Raw genomic sequence first — 18,310 nt, forward strand, 5'->3', positions numbered from 1 at the left:
AGCCTTTAGAGAGACGTATTTCATTTCTCTTGGGTATATATCTAGGAGTGGAAAGGCTGAATCATAGAGACAGTGTGTGTTTAATTTTGGAACAAACTCACCAACAGTTTTCTAAAGTACTTGTGCCACTTACCATGCCCTCCAGCAGTGTGTGAGAGCACCAGCTGCTCCATCGATTTGCTCACACCTGGTATTGTTCATCTTCTTCATGAGGGCTGAGGCCAATCAGGTGGGTTGTAGTAGTGAGAGTAAAGGGACAGAGCTGGAGCTGAGAGTAAACCAAGAAGAAAGAGCTTGGGTTTGCAAAGGCACCATGCTGTTTGCATTTCTTGCCATGGCTCATCAGCCCTATGAGCTTGGGAAAGTGCTTGAACCTTGCCATGCTCAGTTTTTCACTGGTAAAACAGAGATAGCACATCTACCTTTGTTGAGATTAAATGAGGTAACGTATGGAAACATACTTTCACAGCGCCTAGCACTGGGATTGGTGTTCATCTATACAGTGTCTTTGTGTGAATCAGGTATAGGAGCCCCTTCATCTGGGTTGATTCAGTCCTGGGCCAGGGTGCTGGGAACTGCATTTCGATGTGACTGTTCCCTAGACAGGGAGGCTTTGGCAGTACACAAACTGCACAGTTATTTGCTATGAATCTGTTTGTTCCATAAATTCTCAACAAGAGCGTGCTAAGCAAACGAAGTTGAAAGTGAAGAGGTGAATGTATTTGTCATTGGGGCCTGTGTACTCACCTCTCCCTTCAACCCTTTCACTTATTCTGGTGACTTCCCTACCTTCCACCACCTGCACTTTGAGTCTGAGACTTTGAGCACCAATCTCCAGGTCAAAACCCACTCAGGGAAACGTCTTTGGAATTTGGTATCTGTATGGAGTCATGGAGGATCCTGCTTACATTCGTAGTCTGCTTCTTGGAAATAGTTCAGTGTCACAGAAATGTGTTTGAGACAATAGCATTTATGGTAACTGGATTTGGTCTTTGTTTAGGGAGGGACAGATAGAGGCACAAAATATTTGGGTGCTTCAGGAAATATGGCCAGAGAAGAGAGGTTCTGAGGAGCTAGAGACAAAATTGTAGGACTCCAGCACAGTCTGAAATGTAACTGGGTGTCTGAGGTGAGTGCAGCTTTCGGTCAGGAAGCACCTCTGCTTGCTTGGGCCCAAAAAGACACATTTACATTGGGCCAGGGCACATTTACCTAAAATGAACTCAAGGGAGACAGGCTTAGCAAAAAACATGCAGCTCAGTAGATGAACAACTCCGTGGAACCAGGTCTTTTCATATATGTGTTTAGGTCCTCAAAAGGAGCATCTCTTTGCCTGAGGGACTTTTGGCCCGGTTCCTTTAGTTATGAGAACAGGACACACGGAGAGGCTGGGGTGGGCCAGGAGGCAGAGGCCCTCAGACCCCTTTCCAGACCCCTGGTGGCTTCCCCCTGCCCCCCAGTTGGCCCAGACAACGTTGGCCCAGGGGCCTAGAGCCCCTCAGTAGCTTCTGACTTGGATTGAGGAGGAACAGGGTGAAGCAAGGCAGCTGGGGAGTGGGTCTCTCCCTCCCACCCCCTCCTGCCCCTGCTCGCCCCCTCCCTGACTTGCCCCTTCCCAGACTCTCAGGGGGGCTGGAAGGAGAAGTCTGCCTCTGAGCCTTGTCTTCCAGGCCTCAGCCCCAACACACGGTAGGATTCCCCGGCTGAGTGACGCACCAGGCCTTTCTGAGACTCGCGCGCGTCCCCGGAAAAGCAGCGTTCTCTTTCCAAAACTCAATTTGCCACGAGCTCAGGAGTTGAACTGTGTGTGTGGCGAGGGGTGCCTGCAGCCCCAGGTGCTCCCCCGGGGCATTCGCCTGCGGGACAGGGGCACTGGGAGGGAGAGACCACAGCAGGCACCTTTCAGCCAGCTGAAGTGCGGGAGAGCCCCGAAAATAGACCGGGAGGCACTGCCCCTTCCCTCCCCAGCATCAGGGCGCTCGGCGGAGCCTCGCCGTCCCCAGAGCCGGCGCCCTGGTCCCCGGGGCCGCACCTGCCCGCCGCGCGGAAGGGCCCCGGGGAAGCGCCAGTCCCGCGCGGGGGGCGCAGCCGGCAGGCGCGGAGCGGGCAGGCGGCCCCGAAGGGAGCGCGGCGCGGCGGCCGGGCAGGGACCCCCCACCCCGCCTCCGCTCGCCCGCTCGCGCCTCCACCAGCCGGGCCGCCTGTGAAGGTGAAAGTCACCTTCGAGGCGCTCCCGCCGCTGCGGGGGGAGGCGGGCGGCATAAATCCTCCGGCTGCGGCGCGGCGCTCGCGGGGCGGGGAGGCTCCCGCGGCCCGTAAATCAGCCCCCGCCCCCGCCCCCGCCCCCGCCGCCCCCGCGGGCCGCCCGCCCGCCTTCATCCCCTGCTTTACGGCGCTGACACCCGCCAGGATTTAGTGGGCCGGCGGCTGGGGCGCCTCATTGAAATGCCCGCCCCCCGCCCCCCGCCTCCCCGGGCTTCGGGCCACCCATAAATCCCCGAGATGCCCATTGGCATATCCATCTGCATACATTTGCCCCTCAAATCGCCTGCTTGGAACTCGCGGAATCGTGGGGCTTGCCGGGCCCGGAGTTTCTGTCGCCCCGACTCTGGCTGGAGAAGGGGAAACTGAGGCAGTGGAGAGACAGGGCCCGCTTCCTACACGGTAGGAGGCGGGGGCTGCGTGGGGGTTAGGCCCAGGAGGGACTTAGCCAGAGGCGGGTCCAGGAGTCAGGAGTCCGAAGCTGCGTGAGGGTCAGTGAGCAGAGCAAGCTTCCGGCTCTGGCCCGGCTGGGAGGCCAGGAGCTGCAGGGGTGAGGACAGTGGAAGACGGTGGGTAGGGTGCAGCCGCCGAGGCCAGGGGATGCCTGTCAGGAACATCCTGAGACCATCCTGCCCCATCCTGGGGCATCCCATCCCCTGTGATGGGAGCAGCTAAGGGAGCAAAGGCTGGCCCTTGAGGGAAGGACCATCCGGTGTGCTGTGGGCTCACCAGGAGGCCTCTCTGCAGAAGGCGGGGTGGTTGGGAGAGCAGGTGCTGCCTATGGTGGTGGCCCTTACAGGGCAGACTGAGGGCAGGGACAAGAAGTGTGCACACCAGACAGCGCCCTAGACCCCCCCCCCCCCCCCCCCCCCCGGCCCCCAGCCTGGCTCTTTCTGCCTCAAGGTGGTGCTAACCATGACCAGGCCCCTGTCTGAATATGAATCATCTGTTGGGAAGGAACAAGGCCTGGTGGAAGCCTCTGGAGCAGCCAAATTCTTTGAGTCTGCTCCCCTGCCGCACAGCCCCATCATCAATGCACCCCTGCAGCACCTGAGCATCACTCCTTGGTTCAGGGATGGCTTCTCTGGGCAACCTTTGGCAGGGGTCTCTGAGGGTGAGTGCCCACCGAGCCCTTCCCTCATGCTCCTTTTCACTCAGGGTAAGACCCTAGAGCTAAGGCTCAGATCTTTGTAGGCTCTCAGGGTGAGGTAGGGCCATGGTGGGCCCAGCAAGCCTGGCCCTCCTTGACGCTAGGCCCCATTCTGTCTTCCAAGGAGAAGCCCCATGGTGGGGGGACACCGTGACCCCAGCTGGGTCCAAGGCTAGCTGAAGACCAAGTCAGGGAGGTGCTCTGCCCAGGTAGGATGCCTCTCATTCTGCACGTCTGCCCCGTCTCTCATCCCGCTCTTCTGTCCCTCACCTCTGTGGTGTGTGCTGCACAGGTTTCTAATTGACTCAAAAAATGCCTTCTCATCACGGGCTTCTGTTGCAACAGTGTGGGGAACAGCAGGCTTTGGGGGAAACCTGCTGCTCTTTCTGAAATCCAGAGTTCTGCTAGGATTAGGTGGGCTTTCCCATCTCATTGCCATAGCCAGGCCTGGGGGCTCCCTTCTTCCCTCTCCCTGGGTAGGACCTGGAGGCCCAGGTGTGGAGCCCTCCTCTCAAAGTCTCCTTTCACTGGCTCAGTCTCCATCTCCACTATCTCTTCCACCCCCCCTCCCCAGTGCCACCACCAGAAAGCTGGTGAACAAATCCCAAACAGCACAGAGAGGGTTAGGGACTCTGTGGGGCTGAGCCCTGATACCAGCGTCTCTGCCTTGAGCCTTCTCTGATCTCTCCAGGGCTCTGTACTGAGCAGCCCAGATGAGGCCAGCTGCCCCAAGATGGGGCTGCATGTTCCTAACACCCCAGCTCAGGGAGCGGGTGGTGGTGGGGATGGGCCAGGAGTGGGGATTGAGACCAGGATGGTCAGAGGGGGGAGAGGGAAGAAACGTGGATGTCCCTGAGCACAGGAATAACTTTAGGGAGGAACAGGAGAAGAGCGGGAGCCCATCCCACATCAAGCCCTGGCTGGGCACAGGGGAGCCACTGCCAGGGGGTGGTGGGGTGGGGGGTAGCAGTTGGCAGCTGCCCCTGAGGGCATAATCCCGGCTCCTTTCTGCTCCCTCTCACCTGGCCCCAGCCCCTGACTTGCCTCTCCACAGCTATCTTGGGGCTGTTCTGTTTTCTTTTCTCTCTTGAACTGCCAGTAGCCTCCCTGGGCTTGGGGAGATGCCTCTCTTCTCCAGCCCCCTGCCTTCAGAGCAAAAGACCCTCTTGAAGTGGATGGAGGGGCTGCCAGGACACCAGGCCACTGAGAGAGCGAGCGTCTTGGGGTGGGCGTGGAAGAGAGCAATGAAGTTGAGACATAACTCTGTCTCTGCAGAGTTTATGCAGAGTTTCTTATGCAGAGTTTCTTTAATAAGAAAGAGTAACAGTGAAGGATGGGATGGTGGGAATCACAGAGGTAGCCAAATGGCTCAGAAGGCCGCAGCAGAGCCACCCTGGCTAACATTTGCTGAGATTCTTAGAAAGCGCTGCACAGACTTTGTGGCGGCACAGCAGCAGGCCTGGGCAGAAGAGCCCCCCATCTGGAAGCCTTTAAGGTCTCCCTCCCCCTCTTCTCCAAATAGCTTGTTCCCAGAAAACAGGAGGAGAAGTTACCCAACAACAAGCTGGGGCTTCCTGTGGGGCTGGCGGCCCCCTCCCCTGCCTCTCCTAGCACATCAGGCCCTCACCTGCTCCCCAGGCTCTGCTGAGCCAGGCTAGTTCCATACTGTGGAGGTGGTTTCTGGCCCCTTGAACAAGATATGGGTGCACAGCTCACCTCCCCCAGGAAGCCCTCCAGAGCCACCTCTCTTCATTCCAAGAACACTTCCACCTCACTTGTGAACACAAATACCTAGTCTTTGTGTGATCTCTCAATTCCATTCCAGGTCTGCTGGTCTCTGCAGTTGTTCTTTCTTTTCACCTGGTGTGGGTTGGAAGAGTAGGGCTTGGTGAGCTCTCCTTTTATTTTACATAATGGAAGATTGAGGCCCAGAGAAGCCAAGTGACTTGCATTTATACAGACAGATCCGGAAGCAGACTCTAGCTTTCCTCCTTTCCAATCCAGGGACCTGTTGCCCTCCCACCATGTCCACACAGTTGTGCCTCTCTCCCCCCAACTGACAGCACAGGCCAGAGAGAGTCCCCAGGTTCTGGTTTGCCGGCTTGATGTAGGCTTTGGCACAGACAATATGTTGCTGAGGTGCAGAGGCTAGCAGAAACTGAAAGGCAGGAATGTTGGGGAGATATGCAGGACTGACTGCTGGTTCAGGGGAGGTATAGTCTTCAGAGGAAGGAATTGGGGTCTCTGAGTGGCCTCTGACCACTCCTCAGGAGGCCCTGGCTGCCTACCTTGTGCACTGACTGGTTGATCTAGCTCCTGACCTGCTCACTTGGCATCTGAGGGCTTCTGATCTGGGGCAACTAGGAATGACAAATCTCCAACAGCAAAGGTTGTTTAATTTTTAGACAACCAGAGTTCAGTTTAAGATGGCATCCTAGTTCCTGTAAGATCTTACCATAAAGTCAGTGGCCTCTGGATCTCAGTTTCCTCATCTTTAAAATGGAGATAAGGGCACATAGGCTTCATGAGGAAGCTGGAATTGGGCTTTGAAGGATAGGAAGGAGGAGCAAGGAGAAACTTCTAGAGCAAAGCATGGGCAGAGATTCAGGGAGCTGACTGGGCAGTGAGTGCTCTTGAGTACAGAGGAGGCCAGGCTCCGCCATTCTTGGCAGCTGTATGACCCAAGATGAGTTCCTTAACTTAGGATGATAATAGCATCTATAGGTAAGGCCATGTTTGTAAAGTGTGGTAATATTTGTAAAGTCCTTAACAGTCATGCTTGCCACATTGTAAGTGCCCCAGGAGAGGCTTATGTATTTATTCATAAATTTAACAACATGGTTTTCTTTGTACTATTTTAATTCCTATAAGTGACACAAAATGGCGTTTACTCAAGCTTGTGACTCCTGGATACTGGGCCTGAGGGCCAGGGCCTTTCAGGGAGAGAGCTCCTGGGTCGTGTTTACTCCCACCCTCCTCACTCAAGATGCTGCTGGTGTCTGGAAGGTCCTCTTGGACTCCCTGAATTCTTCCTAGTGTTGTGGGGGAGTACCTCTGGGCTCTGGGGAGGAGAGGAGCAGGGGTGAGGTGGGGGCGGGGGCTTTCTAGGGGTGGGGGCTAGTCTCCAGACTCCAGAGCTTTCTAGTTCCGCTGTGTCCACGACCCTGGGATGGTGAACAGGGGTCTGAATAGGAGGCCAGTCTCTCAGGCCACACCAGCCTGCACCAGGGACCAGAGACCCCATGGTTCCTGACACTTGGGGCAGGTTGAAAAGTGGTGGGTTTGTGGGGAGGGGGCACGTGTGATGGAGGATTGCAGCTCCAAGTGAGAAATAAGCAGGAGCAGATGGAACCCAGAATTCCTGTTTTCATGCAAATGTCTGGGACAATAAAAGGGGGGCGGCTGGGCTGGGGGATAGGGTTGGGGGTAGGGGTAGAGGAGAACTAGACACAAACAGGGTGGGGGGTTATAAAAGGAAGATGCCATGTCAACAGAATTAACTCTTATTCCAAGAGTTGCCATTGAATTATTTGGGGAATGAAGGTGGCTTTCTGGGTCCCCTGCTCGAGGCTCTTGGCCAGCAAGTGAGGGCCCAGGCTGGTCTGAGACAAACAGGAGCAGTCCGGGCCTATGCCTGCTGGGGACCACACAGTAAGTACCCCTCCTTGGATTTCTTGGTCTGTGATGCCCGAGATCAAAGCAGGGTCAGCCCTCCTGGCTGCTGGGCTCCTGGCAGCTCCTGCCTGCGCTCAGGGTCCAGGCTGTGCTGGCGGTGCTGGCTGGACAGGTCAGGCCAGCCTGGCATCCACGGGAGGCCCCCCTGCCCCATGTGGCAGGGATGTGCTGCTTTTCCCACTTAGGGGCTGCCAAGATCTGCAACCCTGGGTGTGGCTCACATCTGCTGTTCGTGTGTGCCTCTGCTTATCAGGCTGGCCCAGTGATGACACCCAAGGGTGGACACAGAGGTCACTAACACCAGGCCATGGGGAGCTGGGTGCTGGGGCCCACATGGCTCAGATAGATGGCAAGAGCCAAGGCTCGGAGCCTGCAGCCAGCCTATGGGGAGGACAGAAGGTCCGTCTTGCTGGAGCAAGCTGTAACATTGGCCACATTGGCAGACTGGTCTTTCATGGGCTCTCAGCTGGGAGGGATTCAGAGCTGGTTAGGGGAGAGTCCTCGCACAGACCTTCCTCAGAGGGACCCCTTTCTGGGACACCTTCCATTCTTTTGCTCTTGTTCCCACCACGTGTGAGTTCCCTCAGGGAACTAGCCACAGGGATCATTCACTGCTGAGAGGAGGGCCACCTGGGATTGTGCTCCAAGGGTGCAGGGATGCAGGCGGGCCCCTGGCGATGGGCTACATAGATGTAGAAGGGTCCCATACTATCCAGGGATGCTCTTCTGGGCACCTTTGCTGTGATTCTCCTGGGAGGGCTTCGGGTTCAGGGAGCCTCAGCTCAGGGCAAATCACTTCTTGCCTGGCTTCTTCCACCCAGGTGTCTGTTAGCCAGAGCTGCCTCAGTTTCCCTTTGGCAGAAGTATGCAAGGGGATGCCAGGCGCAGGGCAGGCCAAGAGTAGGACGTGGGCAATGTGGAGGCTCTGAAAGAAGGGCAGGGCAGACAGAAGCTTCTGCAAGCACAGACCCGCAGGTCGGGTGGGGTGGGGGAGATGGGGGGGAGAGTGTCCTTGGGTTAGAGTGACAGTAGTGCTCCTGCCTGCCTGCCTGCGTGCCTACAGGGGGGCCCTGGCTCTCCCTGGTGCCCGCCCATGTGGAGAGGATTAGGGCCCGGAAAGACATGTTTTCCCCCCTTCTTTCTTGGAAGGAGGATCAAGGGGACCTGGTGACAGCCCAGAGATTCTAAGCGTGTGGACAGCCCCGCTTCCCTTCCCGTCCATGTCCCAGGCAGCCTGGGAGATGCACGCCAGCTGCTGGCAGCCCAGACCTCAAGTTCCCAGACAGCCCAGGAAAGGAGCCACTGGCAGGATCTGCCTTTCCATTCCTGGAGCCCTGAAGAGGGGACCAGGGGGAACTTCTTAGAAATAAGGCAGCAGGTATTATGCAAAATGGTTATTGGGTTTAATGGACCTAAGAATAGTTGGCCAGGAGCTGCAAAGTTGTAGGGACCCCTCCCCATCCTGACTTCCCCGTGAAGCCAGGGGCCAGTGCTGGTTCCGGGGAAGGAGTTACAGGACCTGCTGGCCCTGGAAGGTGGGGCTGGGATTGGGGATGAGACAGAGGGTGGCCCTGGGATCCGGCTTTTGTCTGTGTGTGGTGGATATGTGTTTGTGCTGGGGGAGGGCGTAATTCCTAAACCTGGATCCATGCACGCGCACGCGCGCACGCACACACACGCACACACACCGTGTCCAGTATACTGCTGGCATATAGTAGGTACTCAATAAGTATTTGATAAATTGATGGATGACTCAGTGAGTGAATATCTGTGATAACTCTAGCCCAGGGGGCTTTTCTTCCTCTGTACTCAGAGCCTTATTTTGTGAGGCTCTTCCATTCTTTATTCCTGCCTGGTGATATATACTAATTATCTGGGGTTCTTACTCCACTCTTTAATTCTTAGCATGGAAGAAAATTGTGGTTCCTGGGATAAGAGCCCTGATCTCACTCCCACAAAGTTCCTGTATCCTGGTCTTGGGATTCAGTCAGTCCCTGCCAGTGGTTTACTGGGACATGTGTGAGACCTTGCAGAGTTCAGGGTTGGACAGAGAGTGGCAGTTACTGTTCCAGTCTGAGCTGTGCCCTGTGAGCCATCAGGTGGGTGGGAAGCATGCTTCAGTTGGCTAGGCTGGGTCCAGGGCTCAGGGAGCAAGTGGAATTAGGACCGAGGCAGGGATTGCTACCCTGGAAATATGTGTGAGGCCAGGCACCCCACACCTCCTAAGACCCCACTCTCCCCTGCTTCATGCGATGTGTATGCGCATGTGCTCAGCGAAGTCAAGAGTGGCATTTAAAATATTTAACTCTGGTCTGCATAGGGATGGGGCAGTCAGAGCAGACTCCAGGCAGAAGCAGCTGTGTGGCCCTTGTGCTTCTCCCCTCCTTTCCCCTGCCTGGACCTCTAACCCTCTTTCTTCTTCTTTTTCTTGGGCACTGCAGATTGAATGGTACCAGTGCCTTATTGAAATGGCCCTCCTAGTGCCATGCCTAACGCTAAGGGGCTAGAAATTTCCAGGCTGGTCCAGGTCCCGACTGAGGGACTGCTATATCTCCCCACCCCTTCTGAGGCCTCAGCATAGGTTGACGTGCAGGACCTGGGCACGTGAGGGTGGAGGGGATGGCATCCTAGTCATGGGCTAGCTGTGGGGTCTGGTGGACTCTGAACTTGGTGTTCATGCTTTGATTTCAACAGGAACCTTCTCTGGAAGTGACTCAGTATGACCAGAGCTACTCTTTCACATACCCAACGGGATGACCAAGGATCCCTGTTCCTGAGCCATGTGCCCTAGGGTTGCTGAGTAGCAGAATGGGCAGGGAAGTGGCTGGGACCCGATCTGTGACAGGACCTGGCACCTTTGGCTGAACTTCACTCTGTGTGTCTGGGTGTGCACACATGTGCGTGTGTTCCTATATGGACATGAGTCAGCCCAAATGGGCAAGAGTATGTCTATGTGTGCACGTGTACCCAGGAGCGAGTGTGGGGGTAATGTGCTGCACGTGGACTTGTGCACGTACGTGTACGCGTGTGGGGATTATGTGCCTGTGTGTGCACGCTCATGAACGGAAGGCTTGGCTGGGAAACCCAAGTCTCCCCCTCCCAGGCCTCAACCCCTGATTCCCTGGGGCCCTGATAGAGGAGAACAGAGAGTCCCCAAACCCTGCGATCTGGGGCGGTGGCTTCTGTTGGATTCCCTCCCCCCCTTTCTTGACACAAATAGCCTGTGGAACAAAGGGAGCTGGGGATTTGGATTATTTATACAGTCAACATTAAGCAACTTGTGGTCTATTTAAATTCTTCTTTATTAGGCCGGGAAATTCCACGGCAAACACTCAGGCTGTAAAGGAACCCTCCAACACGGCAGCTCCCAGCTCCAGCCATTGTGTTGGGTTCCTCCTCTCCTCTCCTCTCCTGCTCCCACACCTCTGACCCCTGGTTCTTCCATTCAGCTTCCGGAGATCGTGCCCCAGCCCCCTTCCTCACCACATGTTCCCTGGGTCCCCCTCATTTCCTCCCATCCCTTCTACTTCCACTTCTCAAACTCCACTGAAGACCCCCTGGCTCACTCCTCCCAAGCTTTCTTTAACTTGTACAAGAATGACACCGCAGGCAATTCCATAGGTAACAGGAAAACAGGGCTTGTGGAGGGTTGGGGAGGGGCAAGTTGTGGCCAGTCTGGTGATTTCATCAGGGAGGCTCAGAAGACTTCTGCCTCCCCAGGGTGCCTCTTTAGACAGTTTGAGTAGCTAAAGAAAGGGTCTTAACCACAAGAGGAGCTGCCAGCAAATTCAAGCCAGTGACAGCCTGAGACAGGCAGCACAGGATTTGTCTAGGCCAGAGTGAGGGAGCTGTGAGGTGTGAGGGTCTGCAAGGCCTGGCTTCTTGCCTGACACAGAGGGCTCTCCATCTTCCCAGGCATGGCCTGCCATCTCTGTGTGGCAGAGGGCTCACCCGGAGCGGATATAGCTGAGGGCAGAAGGAAAGTTTGGGGAAAGGATGGGGGTGGTGTGGGGGCGATGAGATCCAGTAGAGCACCTGAGGTCCTAGAGAATCCCAGTGGGCAGCCCGTGTGTCCTGTTCCTGGGCAGTGCCCCTCCCTAGCCCTCTACTCTCAGAGACTGTCCTGTCCCTGCGGTGACCTCCACATCTCCTCTTCCCTTGTTTCTCTCCAATGAGACTGTGAGCCCCCTGAGGGCAGAGAGTGCAAACATTACCTCATAACCCCATGCCTGGGACACAGGTAACAGCAGGAGCTTGGTAAGTGCAGCTCAAGGAAATGGCACTCTCAGGGGTTCTGGCCCAGCCCAGTCCTTCACCTCTCTGCCCATAACCTCACCCCAGGAACCCCCCCTTTTCATGCCTTTCCCAGGGGACAGAACCTGTGCCCAGTTTGAGAAGGAGCCCACTGAGGGCCAAAAGTTTCATCTCAGAACTTCTCCTGAGGCTACGCTGTGCTGGGAGAAGGGACTCGGGCCCCAGGGGCTTGGGAAGAGCTGTCACCTGGGAAGAGGACTCCAGAGGTAAAGGTGACCACCCCAGGCTTCAGCCTCTGGAGACTAGGCCAAGGTTTCAGCTATTGTTTTAGGGGATGTGAGGGCTATGAGTGAGCCGTGCGTCCACCTCCAGGCAGACAGGGCTGGGGAGAAGCTGCCCCTCTCAGACTGCAGTCTCCAAAGTCTCCAAACGGCAGCCAGCCGGAGAGGGTGGGGAGACGGACCTAGAGTTTGCTGCCAATTATCACCTCGCTGTCCGCCCTGCCCTCTGGGCCTGTCCCTGCTGCCACCTCTGGGCCTGTGTTTCTGATTAGTGGCCCCAGCTGTGCAGCATTAGTTGCATTTTTCCAGGATGAATCTTGGTTGGGACTTCCTGCCACGGGTCTGAACCAGCTGCCTGCCTTTGCTGCCTGCTTCTCATCCCAGTCCCCTGGGCTGCCCCAAATGCCCGTTCTTCTAGGGGGCTCTTCCTCAAACTCTCAGGGGTTTGTCCCCTGGGCCTGGAGGAGACATCTCTCACCCTGCCTGGGGCAGCTCAGGGCACAGCCATGGCTCCACAATCAGAATCCATTCAGCTTTTCTGATGGGTGGCTTCAGAGTGATTGCAGGAGTCTCAGACCTGAGCACCCGTGCAAATGCTACTGGGCAAGGGGATAGCAGGTCAAGGCTAGGGAAGTTTTTGGGCAGTTCTGAGGAAATTGTTCAGGGAAGTCTCCAAAGGCAGCATTACCATCTGGCTTTCTGGGGTTTGTCCTTTGTCTAGTCATAGTCCTGATTTTAATGGAGACACAGTCTCCAAGTGAAAACCCGAACGGTATCGGTTCTTCTTTCTCTGGTTTCCCCAAGCACTTCAGGTGAGCCGCTCAGGGAAGACACCACCTGAGAGGTGGTGAGCTCCCTGTCCTGTAGGTGTGTAAGTGTGAACTGGAGAATAAAATCTTTTCGATTTCTTGTAATCCTCACTATATTCCTGGAGGAGGACAGGGGCAGGGGGCATCCTTTTCAGTGGAGGAAGCTAAGGCCTGGGAGTATGTGAGTGACTGAGTGACTGAGTGAGTGAGTGCTAGATTGTGGGCTAGAACCCACATGTGAGGCCTGCTTAGTTCAGTGTGAGTTTGATCAATGTGCTTCCTTTCTGAACCCAACCAGACTTTGAGAGCCAGCCCAGAGCCTAGCCTTTTCCTTCTCACCCACTTTGCAGCTTCCTGGCCCATACTCCAAACAATCTGACAGCCCTATTCCAGGCAAACTTAATTCTTACTGTCCCTCCTTGCCCCAACAGCCTGACCTCAGCCGTAGTCTTTGGGCTCTCCTAGGCTTTGTGTTTTAGGACAGGTCTCTGGTAAGCAAAGCCTGAAGAGGATTCCTGAGGCTGTCATCAGCCTGAATAGGAAGTTAATGGAGGGCAGCCTGCTTCTGGGTTCCCCATGCCCAGGACAGGCTTGGCACATGGTTAACCCAGGCTGAAAAAGTGGTTCAAGAAGCTGGAAGGCATCAAGCTGAGAGTAGCATGGAGAAGTGACCACGGTTGGCATTGGGGACCCCAGGGAGTTGGGGAGACCTGCTGGTTCTGGGTAGGAAGCAGAGGCTGGATGCAAGTGGCATGTGCTCTCCTTAGGGAGAGGAGGCTTGTGTCCTGGAAGCATCTGGCTCTTGGAAATGCTGACCAGAGAAGAGCTGGTAGCAGTGCTGGGTGCCAGACATTCTGGGTGGGATAACGTTCTGTTGTGGCCTCAGGGTCAGGGCTGTCCAGAGAGGACCAGATGCTGCTGAGAGCTGGGGGCTGCCATGGGCTGTCTTTCACCTGGGCTACTGCAGGGGTGCAGTGCTCACAGCCGTGGCCCACTCCGGGAGCCCCAGCCAGCAGGTCTCTCTAATGGTCCCAGAGCATCTCCTGGCCCAGTGTGGTAGGTGGGGTCCAGCAGGGGCCAGAGACTCTGCCCTGGGGAAGCCTTCCTCCCAAAGGGGGACATGCTGCCCTTGCCCTTAGGCCCTTATTCAGCTAATGACAAGTTGACACATCATAACCTGCAGGTCTCCTTTGCCCTGGAACTAATGGTTTTATTCCTTCAATTCTTTAGTTATTTTAGGCAAAATATGATCTGTCTCTTTAATTATCTGCAAGGAATTGCCAACAACTACATTTGGCCAGATTGAGACTATGAATGAAACTTGTGTTTGTCTCTCAGGATCTTGGTTGGTTTTAGCCTTCGCCATCCTCTGGATGGCTGGTGACAGAGTGCCGTGTGTACAGATCAGCTAATGGGAACACAGTGTTGGTCTGCCCGGGCCATGTCAACAAGATCTTGGAGCCGGGTGGACCTGTGTCAAACTTTTGCATGAGAAAGAAATTCCCCTGTTGGAAGACAACTCCTTCAGCCTCCATCACATACCTGTGCAGGCAGGTTGCTCACCATCTGCTGGTTGGTGTTAGGTTCTGTCATATGTTCTAGGGCTGAGTGCCAGGCCAGGGGATCACTGAAGGCTCTCTTCTGGAAGCAGCTCCCACGGGGTCTCCTGGAGCCCCCTGGTGGTCACTTTGAGGGCGTGCTGCTCTCCCCAGGGTTCTCTGGCAGCCCTCAAGTGGACAAAGGGAACTTCTTCCCTTTGCAGGGGCTTCCTTGTGCTCACCATCTGGCTGACAGAGGCCCCTGAGTTAGTTTTCTTGCAGCCCACCGGGCATAAGATCAGCACAAGGCACAAGGTCTAGGACAAGGCCCATCCTCTCTCCCTGCTGTGACCCGCTTTGGGCACCTCTTTGTGAACATTCTCACCCCACCCTGTATGTCCTCAAGGTGAACCTGGGATCTCTGTGCTGAAAGGCTGCCACCTTTTAACAGAGGGCTAGCACTCATCGCTGGGAAGGAGAAGGGACTGCAGACAGGAAAAGCCAAGAAGCAAGGCCATGTCATCCTTACCTGCCATCAGGCCGGGGCCCCTGGCACCATCTAACCAGACAGCTCAGTCTAGGAACCAACCTGCTCTGGGCTGAAATGTCCTGGTCATTGTTGGTCCAAAGAAGAGGAAGTCTTTATCACACCTGAGAGACCAGGAGAAGGGGTATAACTCCCATAGTGTCCTGGCTTGGAACTTGGCTGCCTGCCTGCAGTGCAGTGATGGATGGGGTCTCTGAAGGAGGATCCTTCATCTTCGCCCCCACCAGCCACACCACCGTAGCCACATCCATCTTCTCTCCAACTTAAGCCTTTCAAAGCCATGCCTTGGTAGGAGAGCAGGAGGATCCTCTACCATCTAGTAAAGGCTAGACTGAGACTTTAAATCAGAATCACTTCAGAGCTGGGGAGAATGAAAGGGAAGCAAGGGGCCAGTGGGGCTCCAGTCAGCCATTGGGCCAATCCCTTGTGACTAGGGCCGTCTAGCCCAGCATCTGGAGCTGTCCTAGCACCCTCGCGCCCAGGAGCACAGGCATGCCTCAAGACTGCCCAACGCTCTGTGCCACCATAGACTACAGGCAGTGAAGGCTTGTCTCCTGGCGCTTGCAGGGACTAACTCCATGTTCCCTCAGTTTGGGCTTTTCTTCATGTAATAGCACCACAGTAGGGAGTCTGTAGACCTGTCAGGTTGCTTTAGACAGCCTCCCCCGGCCAGAGCTGAAACCCAGGCCTGGAAGGCTTTTGTGCAGCCCATGGGGTTTCCTCTCCAGCCCTCGGGCAAAAAACCATTCCAACAAAAACCTCCATAGCTTCCCAAGAACTTGCCATAATTTATAGCCACCAGGCAGCTCAAATCTATGCAGAGAAAAGTAACATTCTTCCTCGAGAGGAAACGCAGCCAGCTAAGTTGGAGGTGGTGGTGGTGGGGGGGCAGATTCTGAGAAAAGATACACCCATTTACAAAATCCACAGCAGCGTAGAGACCTCAGAAAAGCCAGAAGTGAGCCCATGTCATCCTCACAGGCCTTGGGGCTAAGGGTGACGTTATCTCCAAGGACTGGGAGTGAGGTGGGGGCTTAGGACAAAGAGGGCTTCTAGCTTTTAGGTACTCAAAAGGTGGTTTTCCCCAGAACAAAGGGACACTTTTTCCTCAAAGGCAAATTCAAGCCGCTTCCTTTAGAGAAGCCCAGAAAGATTTGCAAGTTTTTAATGAGTCTCTCCAGCATTTATGCCATTATCCAGCTTAACTTTTACAGTAAGCGGGGGAGATGAAGGGTTAGCACCCCCATGTTATGAAGGAAGAAACTAAGGTTCAGGGAGCCTAAGTTCCTTCTCCTGGGGTGAGGTGACACGGGAGGCCCGAGGCAGAGCTAGGTGCAGAGCTTGGTCCAGAGCCTGGTGCAACCGTCGGGGCCCACACAGGGGGTGTGGGGGGGGGCGGGGAGAGGGGAGCCCGAACCTGAGGAAGGCTGGCCAGGAGAGGGGACCTGAAGGGGCTGCATGGGGGGTGGGGCGGGTGCGTGCCAGACTGTGCCTTCCCCCTCCCTCTCTTCCTCCTTCCACAGAGCTGACCTTTAAATTATGGCATCAGCTGCAGTGCCAGACACGCTGTGATTTCCCTGTACTCCATCTGCCTAGCCTTCTCCTGGCGCAGTTTCTCCTCTTGCTGCTCTCCCCTCCCTCCTTCCACTCCCTCCTTCTCTCTCCCCCCAACCCACAGCTGCCGCCTCAGGTGTCCCCATTCGCAGGCGCTGGCGGTCCTGCTGCAGGTGGGCCTCGCCAGCATTGCCAGGCCCCCCCTCCGCCCCCTCCCGCGCGGCGCTGGGACTCCGCCGACCCAAAAATCCCCGCTGCCTTCCCTCCTGGGGCTGGGCAGCCTTTCCCACCAGCCCCTCGGTGCTGGGGTGCTGGCGGTGCTGGCGGTGCTGGCGGTGCTGGCGGCGCAGGGGGGCTCTTTCTGCTCCCTCCGCAGCTACCCCCAGCCGCCCCCCTCCTGGAAGCCTCAGGCTGGGATGTGCCCTCCGTTAATGTTCATTTACATTTGGCCCCGGGCCTGGGCCTACACAGTATTTTTGGCCTACCACTGTAGAATATAGCAGACATTAAGTCTTATCAGTTTAATTTTCTTCCAGATAATAGGACAGCCTTTGATTTCTTTTTTTCAAACTATGGAAAAAGTGTCAAAGAAAAGTGGAACATTAATCAAGGGACTTTGATGAAAGGAAAGAAAGTGTTTTCCTAAGAGCCCAACATGTGGTGCAGCTGCTGGTGGATATTTAAATGACGTTTTTCATATGTTGCTGTAAAAAAAAAATCTCTTTGAGTCGATTCTGGAAATATATTCCAATTTGCTACAATGCCAGGGGTTTTAAAATTATTTAGAAATAAAATGTGTTTATGATTTCTGCTCTACTTTGTATATTTGTCTGCTGCAGGCCCCTTTCCTTTGAGGAGTGCCTCTCCTGTCTCTCCCAGAAGCTGCCGGGCTCTTTAGGACAGAAACACTCCGGTTGGGGGCCCTCAAAGATGGGAACCAGGTTTTCTTCCTCTGTGGCCTTTGGCCCAGTTCATCACTCTGTCCTAGAGGTTTAACTACAACAGGAGGGATTTAGGCGAGGAAGAAAAAGAAGGTGGTGGGGGATGTCATTATGACTAGGCATATCTGGGGAGACCTTTATAAAAAGCATGATTTCTTCTGCCAATGAGAAAGAAATTAACTCATTCAGCTCCTAGGGTCCCTTACAAGCCTGAACACCTGAGTGAAGGAAATCCAGAAGCTGTGTGTTCTCTCCTGTGTGAGGCTCATCAGAGTCCCGAAGGGAGCCCCAGTGCCACTTGGGCTGGGGGATACCTGAGTGTTAGCCTCATTTTTGGAGCCCACTGGGCTGGAAAGCCCCCTCCCACCCTGCTGGAATCCCTTCCTCAGAAGATCCTTCAGAGCTTTCCTAACACCTGCCCTCTGGAAGACCAGCTTCTTCACCCTGCCGGCCTCAGAAATTTGCCAATCCTAAACTCAGGGGAGGGAGAGTGCTTTCTGAGATGCCCCCTTTCAAGCATGTATGCTGAGGCCTCAGCCATGGGCTCTCTGACCACGAGGGCAAGGCTGGGCAACAGCAGTGAGAGATTAGTTTCCAGATAGGGAGAGGCCCCACCGACCCTCCCCAGGGCCAGAGAGGCAAATGGCCTGCAGGCTCATGGTCCTTCCCTGTGGCCAGGCTGCCCCTGGGGGAGATGGCCCTGGGTCCTGTCCTCACTGACCAGTGGGGGGCACACTCTCCCTAGTTTTCCTCTCTCCACTGGAGTTTGGACTTGAGAGAATGTGAGTTTCCTGGTGGGTATATGGGAGAAATGGGTGGAGGCCTGCTCCTTCCCAATCTGCCAGGGCCATCTCTAGCCTCCCAACCACTCCCTTCTCCTGCACTGGCCTTTGGCTTCCCCCAGGTCCTCATAGGTAAAATCATTTATGGGTACTTGTAGTTTGGGTGAGGGGAAACACCTGCTCCTGCATAGGACTGAGATGAGCATGGCTGAATTTCTCTGGCTGTGAGGTCAAGTCCAAACTGCAGCCTCCCCTCCCTTCAGAACTGCCTCCCCCCTCCCTCTTAATCTTTTGTCCCCCCACTTCTTACCTCTCCCTACTTGGTTCCACACTGTGCCATGAGTGTCCATCCCAGTTCTACCTCTGCTCTGGGCCCCAGGGAAATGCCTTCTTGCAGGCCCAGCCAAGTCTGCACCTTGTCCAAGGGTCCTCGTCGTCCTGCTCCAGAGACCATGCAGCCAGAAGCTGGGGAAGGAGCAAGCCCAGGTGTTGCCCAGGCAGTTACCAGTCTATGTTG

This window comes from Vulpes lagopus, chromosome 5, assembly GCF_018345385.1.
Source record: "Vulpes lagopus strain Blue_001 chromosome 5, ASM1834538v1, whole genome shotgun sequence".
In the NCBI taxonomy this organism is placed as follows: Eukaryota; Metazoa; Chordata; class Mammalia; order Carnivora; family Canidae; genus Vulpes; species Vulpes lagopus.